The sequence below is a fragment of the Phaethon aethereus genome (genome assembly GCF_964289735.1).
Source record: "Phaethon aethereus genome assembly, chromosome: 1".
NCBI lineage: Eukaryota > Metazoa > Chordata > Aves > Phaethontiformes > Phaethontidae > Phaethon > Phaethon aethereus.
The window spans coordinates 17,531,869-17,544,770 of record NC_138575.1 but is presented as its reverse complement, the minus strand read 5'-3'; positions in this window follow the sequence as shown (position 1 = coordinate 17,544,770).

The window sequence follows — 12,902 nt, the reverse complement described above, 5'->3', positions numbered from 1 at the left end:
TCCAGGTCAAAGAGGAAGACAGGCTCCATCCTAGAGCATTTGGTTGTCTCTTTCCATCTGAACAGCTCAGATCTCTCCAATTGTTCCTTGCGCAGAAACACTGCTGTACCTTTTAGCTTTCCTTCTTGCCCTTCTTCAACCCCTTTCCAGGTCTAATGTACGGCACAGAGAGAGGAGAACAGGGCAGCCCACAAAATACAAGCAGTAGGCCTACCAACAACCAAAAAAAGAAAGAATAAAAAAAAAGGATCTCCATTTCATTCCCTTTTCCTGTCCTAATCTTACAATGACATTTAGCCTAAGCAAACTGTAAGAAAAATACTGCAGAAGAGATGGACCAGTGGCAGCGTTGGGGCACGGTAAGGCAGAGTAGCCTAAGCAGTAACACAGCCCGGCCACTCCAACAAGCCAGGACACTTGGGAATTAAAAGTCTGAATGACAATTCCAGTACAGCTGCGAACAGCCTGTCATAGCAGCTCCTGGCATGGCAAGTTGGTTTGTCCGTATCGTGCTGTTATGTCACGCTTAGACGCGCAGCTCGCTCAGCTGCAGAGGATGCTCTGACCCCCAGGCCAAAGGGGGTTTGCAGAAAGGAGATCCCCAGTAGCCCTGGTGAGATGTTACCATCGTCCACACCGACGTCACCTGCAGCACCAGGGCCAGTCTGGGGTGCATTCGGGCCCCGCTGGCTCTTCTGCAAGAGCTCCTGCCTTGCCTTTACGCTCCTGTTTGCACATACGCAGCTCACTTTTCCTCCCTGTAAGTAGCAGTTACTTACAGTAACTAACAGGAGTTATGCACTGGACTCATTTTCCATTTTAGTCTCTTGATTTTTGGATGCATTCTCCAGTTTCTCATACTCACTTTGGATTTTAATCCATGAGGATGCCTGGAGTCCCTTGGCAGCATCTGCAGCCTTCGCAAGTCACCTTTTATTTCATCATTCAAACCATGAATGAAAATATCAGATAAAACTAAGCCCAAGAGGGCTCTTGTAAAAATTCCTTTCTTGCCAAACAAGTTTTGCACCTACCTCATATCGATTAACATCGGCCTGCACTGTGTTCCGCATATGAGAAAACGGCGTGGGACAGTATCAAACCATTTACTGAAGACACGTCCCATCTGCTGCTGCTCCTTTATCCACCATGCCAGGCACCGTATTAAAGAAGAAAATTAGATTAAGCCGACGTGTGTGCTGCAAAGAGACCGTGTTAATTCATTATTGTCTTCTAAATACTTAAAGGTATTTGTACGTGCGTGCCCCCAGGAGCCCCTGGAGCTCTGTACCCGGCTGCTGTCTCCCCTTCTGTCTTGGTCAGACATCTGCTGCTGCCACCCCCCTGCTCCAAGACCACTGCGAATAGCGTATCCACGCCTTCAAGCTCAAGTGTTACATACTCTGAGCATATTTTCTTTACTTGAAGGGGGGCCCAGACCGACGTCTCTCTGAACCGGTGCTTCGTGAAGGCGGCCAAGGCTGCTGCGAGAGCCCAGCCTCTGCGCCGGGCCGGGAGATGCCGCAGGGGCACAGCGGGGCCCGGCCGCTCCTTGTGGAGAGGACTCTGCTGAAGTTGAAAGATGCCCCATCCCTCTGACAGCTCTTGCGCGTCCCAGGGCCACCCTCGGCCAAAAGGAGTCACCGCTCCCTGCCCAGCCTGGCCTAAGGCTTCCGGAGCCCGCCCTGACCTCCGCAGAGCCACCATTTGACATCAGATCCACTCGTGAAATAGAAATGAACTCAAAGCTTCAGCTTTCCAGGTGCTGCTGCTCTCTTCCATTAAAATAGCTGCAGTGCATCCAGCTGGGTGGTTTCCGGTCTAAGTTTCTTAACCACTTGAGCTTCCCCTCCCCAGCAAATACAACAGCTTGCAAAAACACCAACCCCTTGGGCTAACGTGTAGGAAAACCTCTTGTTTTTGGTCATTTGACAGCAGCTCTTTGGAAGTCCACCTTGAATAATCCTGTTCACGTTAAGCCTATATCACACTTTCCAAGTGAAGAACGTAGGGTTGGGTCTGTGTTTTTGGTAGATATTCATACGCTCGAGGGAATAATGAGCCTGTGACCTCTGTGCGAGTATGAACAGGGCAGCTGAAGCAGTGGGTCCCTGGGTATCGTGTTTTTAAATGCAGTGAAAGCATTTACACAGTGCCGGTGATTCCAGCACCAGCTCTGCTGGGTGAGAAGCAGAGGAAGGAACAGGTCTCCTCCCAGCCCCCGCAAGCAGATGCTTCCCAGCCGCCGTTCCCGCTGCGTGAGCAAGTGATGGACGCGACTGGCGGGGAAGGAGAGACCTTAGAAAAGCATCAGCGGGGAGAGCCCGCGCCGGCGCTTGCCCCTGCAGCCGCACGGCCCCCCCGAGCCCACTGGTGCTGCTGTCTAGAAGGGTGAGAAAAACACGGCGGTGAGACAAGCTCCACCTGTGACGCACCAGATCGTCCTCGGCCAGGCAGAGCATCAGCGAGGGACGGCGGTGCCAAAGGAGCCTCGGCGGCTCCTGCGCCGAGCTGCCGGAGAATCGCTCGGCGGCAGCCGAACTCCCAGCGCTCGGAGTCCTCCTGCTTGCGGTGGGAGGACAAACAGGCAAGTTCTGCAACGACGTGATTACTCAGAAAGAAAAAACCAAACGCCACCACGTTGACGGGACATGGCAAGTCACCCATAACAAAACTGCTGTGCTGGAACGAGCACCATGGAGGTACAAAGGGATATGAGCGCTCTGCGATCAAAACAGCTGCATTTCTAGTGCACGCTCATCAGATTTCAAAAAAAAGAAAGAAACTACAACAGTAATTTCATTCGTTATAAAAGCAGATCCCAAAAGGCCAGCATGTTTTAAGAGGGGAAAGAATACCTGGTTTTAAAGGAAATAAATATCCCTTTCACCTGGATCTGTTCCACACAGTCCCTTCAGGTAAGGAACATCCCGCTGAATCCAGTACAAAACAGCAGCAGCTGCGGTTGGGAGCCAGCAAAGTGAACAAGTTTCCAGGTGAAGCAGTAAATCAGGCCTTGACTTTGAGAAAAATCAGTATATTTTATTACATGTTTCAATTTTCTGGATAAAACAAATGAGAAAGAAAGCCTGGAATGGTTAACTCCCTCACTTCCAGCTGCACAGGGAACAGGTTTCGGGGATGGAAAGGGTCAGGGAAAAGCCCTGCTGGCTTGGGTCAGGGTTAGTGTTCATTCCACTGGCATGAAATGGTTAAACTAATGGGAGCGAGCGGGCAGTCAGGAGGGAGCTGCCGTGCCACCAAAGCACGCCTGACACAGGGCATTTCTCCACTGGGTTGTCCAAGAGAAAACACTTCCCTGGCTGATCTCATCTGGGTTATGCCAAGCACAAACCAAAAGCACTTTGTGTATTTTCTTTCTCACCCACTCGAGGCACACGCCAGCTTCCCGAGCAGCCACCTGCCCCTGGCACGGCTCCGCGGCAGGCAGCGCTCGGCGGCAGAGCCAGGGCTGTCGCAACCCCAACGAGGTTTCTGCCGACGCTGGTTCCTCTCGCCGGAGCAGACCCCCAGCAGAGCGCTCCTGCTTCCCGCAGGCCCTTCAGCCTGCCGCCGCGGGCAACGCGGACACACGCCCCGCATCCCTTGGGATGTGCTGCAAGCTCTGCCCCGGCTAAACTTGCCTCCCTCGAACTGGAGAAGGAGCCTTGTCCCACCGGGCTGGATTTCTGGGGCTGGTGCTCAGTCCAGCAGCATTAGCTGCGGGGATGCGTTACGGCTGATGCCCGTTGCAATTAAGGGCTTGGCTTAGACAATCGGCGCACGAGAAGAGTTGCCTGCTCCGATTCCCAGGATCAACTTTTTGTGCTTAGAGAGTATTTGCATGTTCCTTCGGATCCGTCAGCAATGCTGCTCAGCCTCTGGATTCAGAAAGGAGGTAACTTGCTGGGAGCCACCTTAAAAGTCATCAGCCTCAAATCCTCTCCTCTCGGTAGCGAATTCTCCCGTAATTTCTCTGTAATTCCAGCACTGCTGTGTATTGAAGCGCAGAGGAGACACATCAGCTGAGGACACTCTCTGCTCCACAACATGGCCATGTGGCTTAAATAAGGTTCACCACCTGGCTGCTAATCAGTTCATAGAGATTTTTCTTGTGCTATCATCTCCTTCACCCCAAAATCTAGGTGTAAAACTAGCTCAGTGTAAAAATCTTATACCATAAAACACCTTCTTTAATATTTAAAACCAGTGTAAGCTATTCTGATTCATTTCTATAGGTATTACAACAGCAATAAGTACTAATGGTGCATAAAGTGATCTTCAATTTAAAAGCCGTGCCTGAAACCTTTCAAACTTGGAATAAATGGATCATAGAGTTTTACTACATATAGCGAATTTGCTAACGGCGTTCCTCTGCCATGGAGCTGGTTGGTGTGACACAACCTGTAGAGGCCTCCCAGAGAGGAGTGATAGATAAAAACGTGTGAACAGCAGAAAAATCCACCTTAAGTAACTAGATTAAAATAAAAATTACCTTTAATCCAGCACCGGTCTTAAATCCTTTTTATGTTTATAATCCATTCTTCTTTGATGTTCATAATTTTATACAAAGCCTCATCCAGCATAACGAAGCCATACCGGACGGACTGAGTTTGCTTTGCCATCAAGGCAGGAGCTGCAGCGGGGCTGGGGACGCAGCCGTTGAGATGGACAGATTGCCAGAGATCTGTGCTACTACTCATCCTTTTTTTAAATGCAAATTTCCACGACATCCTTCAAATAGGAATTGGTACGTTGCTGGTTCTAGCTCCTCAGTTGCAGTGAGCACAGCCCGGGATTTTCCTGCTGTGCTGGTGTTCATCAGCCCTGGATGATGGAGAGAGGGAATCTCTACAGCACCTGCCCCAGGGGGGAGAAGCGCACGGAGCACCTTCCCTGCTCCAGAGGACGGGGGCGATCCTCTCATCTCTCTTCTGACCAAATTTCATTAAAATCAGAAGTGGATGCGCAGAGGAAGGAAACAGCCGGCCCCCATCAAGTCGATGGTACATATCTCTGAGTTTCCTCTTTCCTACCCAGGGGGTTTCTCAGAGCAAAAGAAGAAAAAGAAGAATTCACCATTTGTCCATGAGTCCAACTTGCAGTTTGGCAGGACAACCTAGATGGCCCATCCATCGGCCAGAACTACTGGGTAACAGCTACCGCCAACACTACTCGCAGAGTATGTTCTGCTCATTGCAACCCCCGAGACACAAACCCAGGAGCCCTGCAGGAACGCAACACGCCGGAGGAATTTCCATCATGAGCCTCCACAGCACTACTGGAGAAAGCCAGGATGGAGCAGTCGGGTCACTTTTGATGAAACTTCTTGCTGGAAGTAGGTCTCGGGTTGCTTTTCCCCACAGGACCTGATGTGCTGTAATTACAAGGCTGGTGTTTTCCTGGGAGCAGCCTCAGAAGATGGTGGTACTGAGTGGGAATGGTGCCACTGAATTATCAAAGTCCAGAGCAGGGCAGTCCCCTGGGACAATTTCATTTCTCCAGGTAGGGTCCGATCTAGGGGAATCTCTCCATGTATTTAATTGTTTCTAGGACCTTAAAACTTTCAGAGTGAGTTTGAAGCTCTTTTGTATTGAAGAAATTACTCTATATGCTGTAAAATTGCCTCGAATGAGGAGCGCATTAGCTTTTTACATTCTCAAGTTTCTCCAGCTGATGCTATACGTCTAGTAAAATGGAAGATATTTTAGAAAAAAATCCTATCAATCTAGCAAACCAAACCCAGAAGTTAGTGTTCATCAGACCCCTCACACACCCATATACATGTAAGAATCTGGTGCTAGATCTCAAAAAAAAAAAAAAAAACACCTCCTTTTTCTCTCCAGCCATTCAAAGAGCTAGATGAAGTTTAAGAGTGACCGTGACAGTGAATGACCAGCACAGCATAGTGCAGGGGACGGAGGACAGGCAGGACCTGAACTCTAAATAAAAAGCGTGTGTTTGTCCTGCTGCCGGGGCTGTCGCTGGCCTGACTGGTGCCGTGCTTGCCGCCCAGCCCCAGTGGAAGTTAGGCTCTTAAAAAGCTGCCACTTCTCAGCCGGCTCTTCATGTGCTGGCCTTGAGCAAACCCACCGAGCGACAACTCTTCCAATGTATTGGCTCAGCAAAAATCTGAAAAAAAAGGGAAAATTTCACAATTATGGATGCGTTTAATTGCTCTTCCTATAGCCACCGCTTCCCAAGGACGCGTCCTGCAGAGTGGGGAGGGATGACCGTGATGGCCTGGTGCCTCCTGGTGCTGAAGCTGGAAACGGCACACCGCTCCACCGCATCACCCGAGCGTGCCGTGTTGGGGTGATTATCGCATTTATGATGGGTAATTTCATTGCGTTTACTTCGTAAATACATAAAAATGCAGAGGAAGCTTTTTTAAAATGCTTTTAATCATAAGCTGTGCATGGTTGCAAGAAGTATGTTCCTCATCAGCAGGACATCCTCTTCACCTACAGTCACCATCATCTCCCAGCTGTGCGTGCTACCACGATGCTCGTAACACCCACGTTTTCCAGGCCAGAATGCCAGTATCCATTCCCTCATCCATTTTTCTCCCTGTTTCTTGGAAAACTAATCTTTTTCATTTGCTTACCTTTTGGCTTTGGGGTTTTTTGGCCTTGTCAGTAGTCACGGCTGTTGGTTTGCCTTCGCTTGGAGAAATTTTACAATCTGGATTTATTTAGAGAAACCAGCATCTAAGGCATTCAGAGAAATCGGCAGTTTCATCCTGACTTTCTGTGGTCTGTGCTCATCCTTACTGACAGATCAGTTGGCTCCAACCTCCCCAGCCAACATACAATGTTCTCACCATACCTCACTCCACATAAGGTTTTCACATTTGTCCCCTTGCCATGAACAGCCTCTTTGCCTTCAGAAGCTTCTTCCTGGCTTCCAGCTCACCAGACCTCTAGAGAGAAGCTGAAGAAACGCCCATTAGTATCAGGTCCAGTGGGCGGGAGATGGAAGGGCTTCCTCTCTGGTGGCAGTTCCCACTGAGACTGGCTTACAGCTGTGGTGAATCCTCAGCCTTTTTTTTTTTTTTTTTTGACAGTACCATAAATGTGACCGATAAGGGAGCTGCATGCTTACAGAGAGCAACCAGGAGACTCGCTTTGCTGTGCACCCTCCATACTATGTGCTCCATCTTCTAAACGGGATCCAGCTTGAAGAAGACATCGCTGCAGAGCGGACGGTGCTGCATGCTTCCATGGCCTGACTCCGAGGCTGTTTGGTGGCACAGGGATCCCTCTGCAGCTCATTCCACCATCCCTGGCTGCAGAACCCAACACCTTCCCATCTAAAGAAGGGGCAGCAGAGACCCTCGCCAGACCTTCCTGTGCTGAACTCTCCAAGCTGAAAGGGTTTTTTTGGAAAAAGAGACACTTGAAAATTCTGGTTTGGGAATAAAGGCAGAAGGAGAAGTTGTATCCTTAACTCTGACATGGCACAACCCTGAAATCCAGGCGGCAGAGGCTGCGCTGTGAATCTTCACTTCGGTCCCTTCCCATCACCTGCAAGGGCGAGTCAGCACAGGTGGTTACACACAGTCCTCTCCCGGCTCCCCGGGGGGCTCAGCCTTGTCCACAGGGGCTGAATTGAGATATGTGTGTGTATATATATATATATATATGTACGAACTTAAATGTTGCATCCAAAAAAATTGTTATTTTTTGCTTATAAGTATTCTGAAAATATAGATCTATTCTAAAAAGAAAAAGAAACCTTCATAAAAATGCCATCTTTGTTCCCCGTGGTTTGCAGTTAAAGGGAATAAGCACGTGAACACTTAATTTTGAAGCGGGAGATGAAAGCTGCTTTCAGTCCTACAAGCCAATACAAACACCAAGAGCCAATGCTTTTACTGCCGGACCATAAATACTGAGCTGCGTGTGAGCGAAGCCCGTCGCAATGCCTGCGCGACGCCTCGCCTCTCCAAAGCAGCTGGCCGGGTGAAAGCAGAACGAGAGGACAACCCCGCTCTCCTTGCATGGGGGACAGCCCTGTCCCCCAGCTCTGCAGGACCAGCTGGGGCAGGAACCTTGCCAAGAAGGAACGAAACCAGGAGAGCAAAGAAGGCAGGTTTTACATGAGAACTTTCGGAATAAAACTGTGCTTGGGGTGCAATTTTTCAGCCATTATACACTCAGCAACACAGGTTTCAAACACATTCACCAGGTACAACGGAGATTTCAATTCAGTCCCAGCCTTTAGCTGACGTAAGTTGTGGTTTTTCACTTACAGGATCCAAATCTCGTTATCATGTTCTCTACTTTGGAAGGGAAAAGTTCTTTTTTAAAAATAGTTATTCACTTGAGTCTTTGCAACCAAGTATTTTGAGACCTGAAAAGCTTAATGACAACTTGAAAGTGAGATCACCTGCTTGCAATTCGTTGCCCAAAGTGGGAGAAAAATGACAAAGAAATGAAAAGCCAATGAATTTTTAAAAGTGTGTCAATGCTAATCTTCTGCGGTAGAGAAAAAAAAGAAAATTCACCTGCCAGTCAAGCTGCTCTTACCCAGTGCAAGCCAAACCTTGGCCAAATTCCAGCCTTGGCAAAGGCTGCGTGAGAGATGGTGTCAGCGATGGTCCCTCGTGGGGAGCGCGGCTGCCCGACCCAGGCACCGACCTCCGCTCTCACCTCGCTCTTTTACCTCCCTGTTTCCAAACTATGACGGCTGTAACTCAGTTTTCACAACCCTTTCACGATGGTCCAGGCTGGGCTGCAAGCCTCGGCGCCGGCTGGAGCATGGGATTCAGGCACCGCTCTCACCTCAGCACTGCCGCACGCCGGCTGGGCGGCACTGGTGTCACCGAAGCCACCGTCCTCGTTACAAACGCAGTCAGAAACGGTGATGGTGCTGCTCATCTCGCGTCTAACAGTCACATCCAGAGGTGAAAACGTGCCTCTAACAGGAGGCTGCTCTGCTAGACGGCCTGGAGACGCTGTGTCCCTGTGCAGGGCAGAATAAAATTCCCCTTGCCAGAGACCCTGCGTACGAGGGGAGCAAGGATCTCAGGCAGGAGGTCGGTAGTTAAGACTTACCCAGGAGAAACACATGGGGTGGAAACAGAAACGTACCACCCCCTCTGAACACAAGCTATTTGGAAACGCTGTTTTAAACATGGAAGCTTCATGTTGCTAGATGTGTGCAACCTGTTGTAAAGCATCCCATGCAAGATGGGATTTGCAATTTGAATTTCACAAATGCCTACTAATACCTAGCTCCCAGCACTACAGTGAGATTCACTGGGAACAATAGCGGCAATTGCTTTATATCACATCAAAGGTCTTTGCTCGTCGTCACAGCAAGAGGCCGAGCTGCACTAAAGCCAACAAGCCACCTCCATCCTTCTCAGACAATGTCTCTGCTAATGAAACACCATCTGTACTCACCTCTTCCTCAGAGAAAGTTCTTCATTCGAAGCATGAGGTTCAGCTCTGATGATAAAATCAAAGTCCCTGACCCTCAAAAATTAATTAAGACCATGGCTAGAGAGGTTTCCACCAAAGAGCAGCAGGTTAGCTTATGAATTCGCTGCGTTAGCTGCCCTGGATTGCTGCTGTATCCAACCTTAAGGATGCTTAAATAGGAAGAGGGAAGCAGAACATTTGTTAAAAAGCCTCCATCCTACAGGAGCTGTAGCAGGGGCTTGCCGCACCCCACGCCAGCTACGCTACAAGCGGCATCGGCCAAACATCCCTGCTATCAGGTGCTGGCTCAGTGGCTTTTGGCAAACCTGGGGTCTCGTTGCCAGAACTCCTAAATTCATGGTAACGATGATAAAAGCACACGTCTGCACCGACTGTGCCTTAGCCAGCAAGCACCCTGAGTACCCTGGGCTCGGGATGCGCCCGGCATCGTACCAGCAGCAAAGCCCTCCCAGGGGTAATGCACTGGGAATGGGATAATCTGATAATGCACCTCAGAATGGGTTTTATAAAAGGCGAGCTCACCTGACAGAGATAAAAAGGAGAAAAAAAAAAAAAAAAGCCGAGGAAGGGTGGAAAAAGTCCTTTTCTCTTCAAAAGTTAAGGAAACACATCCCCCTGCCTGAACGAGCCATGCCCCAGACCTTTAACATCATCAAGTCCAACCATCAACCCAACACCACCATGCCCACTAAACCATATCCTGAAGTGCCACATCTACACATTTTTGGAACACCTTCAGTGACGGTGACTCCACCACCTCCCTGGGCAGCCTGTTCCAATGCTTGACGACTCTCTCAGTACAAGAAATTTTTCCTAATATCCAATCTAAACCTCCCCTGGTGCAACTTGAGGCTGTTTCCTCTTGTTCTATCACTAGTTACTTGGGAGAAGAGGCCAACACCCACCTCACCACAACCCCCTTGCAGGTAGTTGTAGAGAGTGATGAGGTCTCCCCTCAGTCTCCCCTTCTCCAGACTGAACAACCCCAGTTCCCCCAGCCACTCCTCATAAGACTTGTGCTCCAGCCCCCTCACCAGCTTCGTTGCCCTTCTTTGGACACGCTCCAGCACCTCAATGTCCTTTCTGTAGTGAGAGGCCCAAAACTGAACACAGTATTCGAGATGCGGCCTCACCAGTGCCGAGTACAGGGGCACAATCACTTCCCTACTCCTGCTGGCCACACTATTTCCTGATACAGGCCAGGATGCTGTTGGCCTTCTTGGCCACCTGGGCACACTGCTGGCTCATGTTCAGCCGGCTGTCAACCAGCACCCCCAGGTCCTTTTCCACTGGGCAGCTCTCCAGCCACTCCTCCCCAAGCCTGTAGTGTTGCATGGGGTTGTTGTGACCCAAGTGCAAGACCCAGCACTTGGCTTTATTAAACCTCATACAGTTGACCTCTGCCCATCGATCCAGCCTGTTCAGATCCCTCTGCAGAGCCCTCCTACCCTCCAGCAGATCAACACTCCCACCCAACTTGGTGTCATCTGCAAACTTACTGAGGGAGCACTCGATCCCCTTATCCAGATCATCGACAAAGGTATTGAACAAGACCGGCCCCAGAACTGAGCCCTGGGGAACACCACTTGTGACCGGCCGCCAACTGGATTTAACTCCATTCTCCACAACTCTCTGGGCTCGGCCATCCAGCCAGTTCCTCACCCAGCGAAGAGTAAACCTGTCTAAGCCACGAGCCGCCAGTTTCTCCAAGAGAATGCTGTGGGAGACGCTGTCAAAGGCTTTACTAAAGTCCAGGCAGACAACATCCACAGCCTTTCCCTCATCCACTAAGCAGGTCATCTGGTCACAGAAGATCAGGTTGATCAAGCAGGACCTGCCTTTCATGAACCCATGTTGGCTGGGCCTGATCCCTTGGTTGTCCTGCACATGCCCTGTGAGCACTCTCAAGATGAACCGCTCCATAATCTTCCCCGGTACAGAGGTCAGGCTGACAGACCTGTAGTTCCCAGGATCTTCCTTACGGCCCTTCTTGTAGATGTATCGGTGCAGGTAGCGAAGTCTCCCTCCTTGGAGACATTCAAAACCTGGCAACATGGCCTTCAGCAACCTGCTCTAGTTGCCCCTTCTTTGAACAGTGGAGTTGGACTAAATGATCTCCAGAGGTCCTTGCCAACCTCTGCATTTCTGTGAATTTTAAAAGACAGTGAATTTTGAAGACACAGAAATGGCTATGTCCTTTTTCATGTCCTCACAATTGAACCTACCTCTACCAGTATCAAACAACAAATGAACCTGAAAGTGTTGTGAGATGAAGTAATAATAAAAAACACACTAGTATAACACAAAACATTTGTGAAGGTTTAATTGGGGCACTTACTGGAAAACTCAGATGAGGACAATGTAGAGCATTAACTCCTTAGTAATTAATTCCACATTTTGCAAAGACAAAAGTTTCAGGAAGGGTAAGAAAAACGTTAGGAAAACCACATAAAAGTCATGACCAGGATCCGTAACACACCTCACCTAACACAAATCAGGAGCTGACATGAAGCAAGAACAGTCTTTACATTTAACCTGCGCGTGGATAGACACTCTGAAGACAGACTGCTAAAGTGAACCGATTTTGGCACTAGTGAAAAAGGATGGCTTTTTTCTCCTCTCAAGCAGATCTACTGTAATGTCAAATAGATACGTAAGATTTTAACAGTCTAGGTTTTTTCCATAGGGCTCCCTGAACTGTGCGTTTAACTTTGCCAGCCCAGCAGGTAGACACTGAAGAGTGTCTTCTCCCTCTTTTTTCCAAAGGATGGAAGTAAAAGAGACTACCTTTCACTTTTCTTACCAGCAGAAATAGAAGGAATTCTTAGAAGACACTAAGACAACAGAAGAGAGTGTTCATGTCATTCAAGCCTTCAGATCTGCTGAAAAGATCTATTCATAGTAAAGCTTTCCAACTGCCCAAATTAGATACAAATCTCAAAATTCTACACCCATCTGTAAAGTCCTGCTCCTGCACAGGTGTACTTTAGGGACAGTTACCTCCTACTACTATGCTGAAAGACAGGAATTAGTTTTTGTTGACTTGTAATAAAGTTTTATTATAAGCTTAGGGTATCCTCAGTATGCACCCAATCCTTATAAACGTAGATAATTTGCACAGAGATATTCAGCTCTTCCTAAAACCACTCCGTTTTGACAGATGGCAAGACCCAACCATTATCACATCTATATGAAGTTAGCTACATAATAAGGAAATGCATATGAATTTGCATTTTTCTGAAACACAACAATGCATTCTCTTCTCCAGGAGACAAACCAAACAGCCTCTGCCCTCAGCAGTTAACAAAAAATTAGTCAGTTGCGTGAAAAAATGTTGGTTTTAAGCCTCTAGATTTGTAATTCTAAATTACGTAAAGATCTCAAATCACTACTTAACACAGCTTAAGAATCCAAAGCATTTCTTATAAAACTATGTAACATGAAAAATAAATA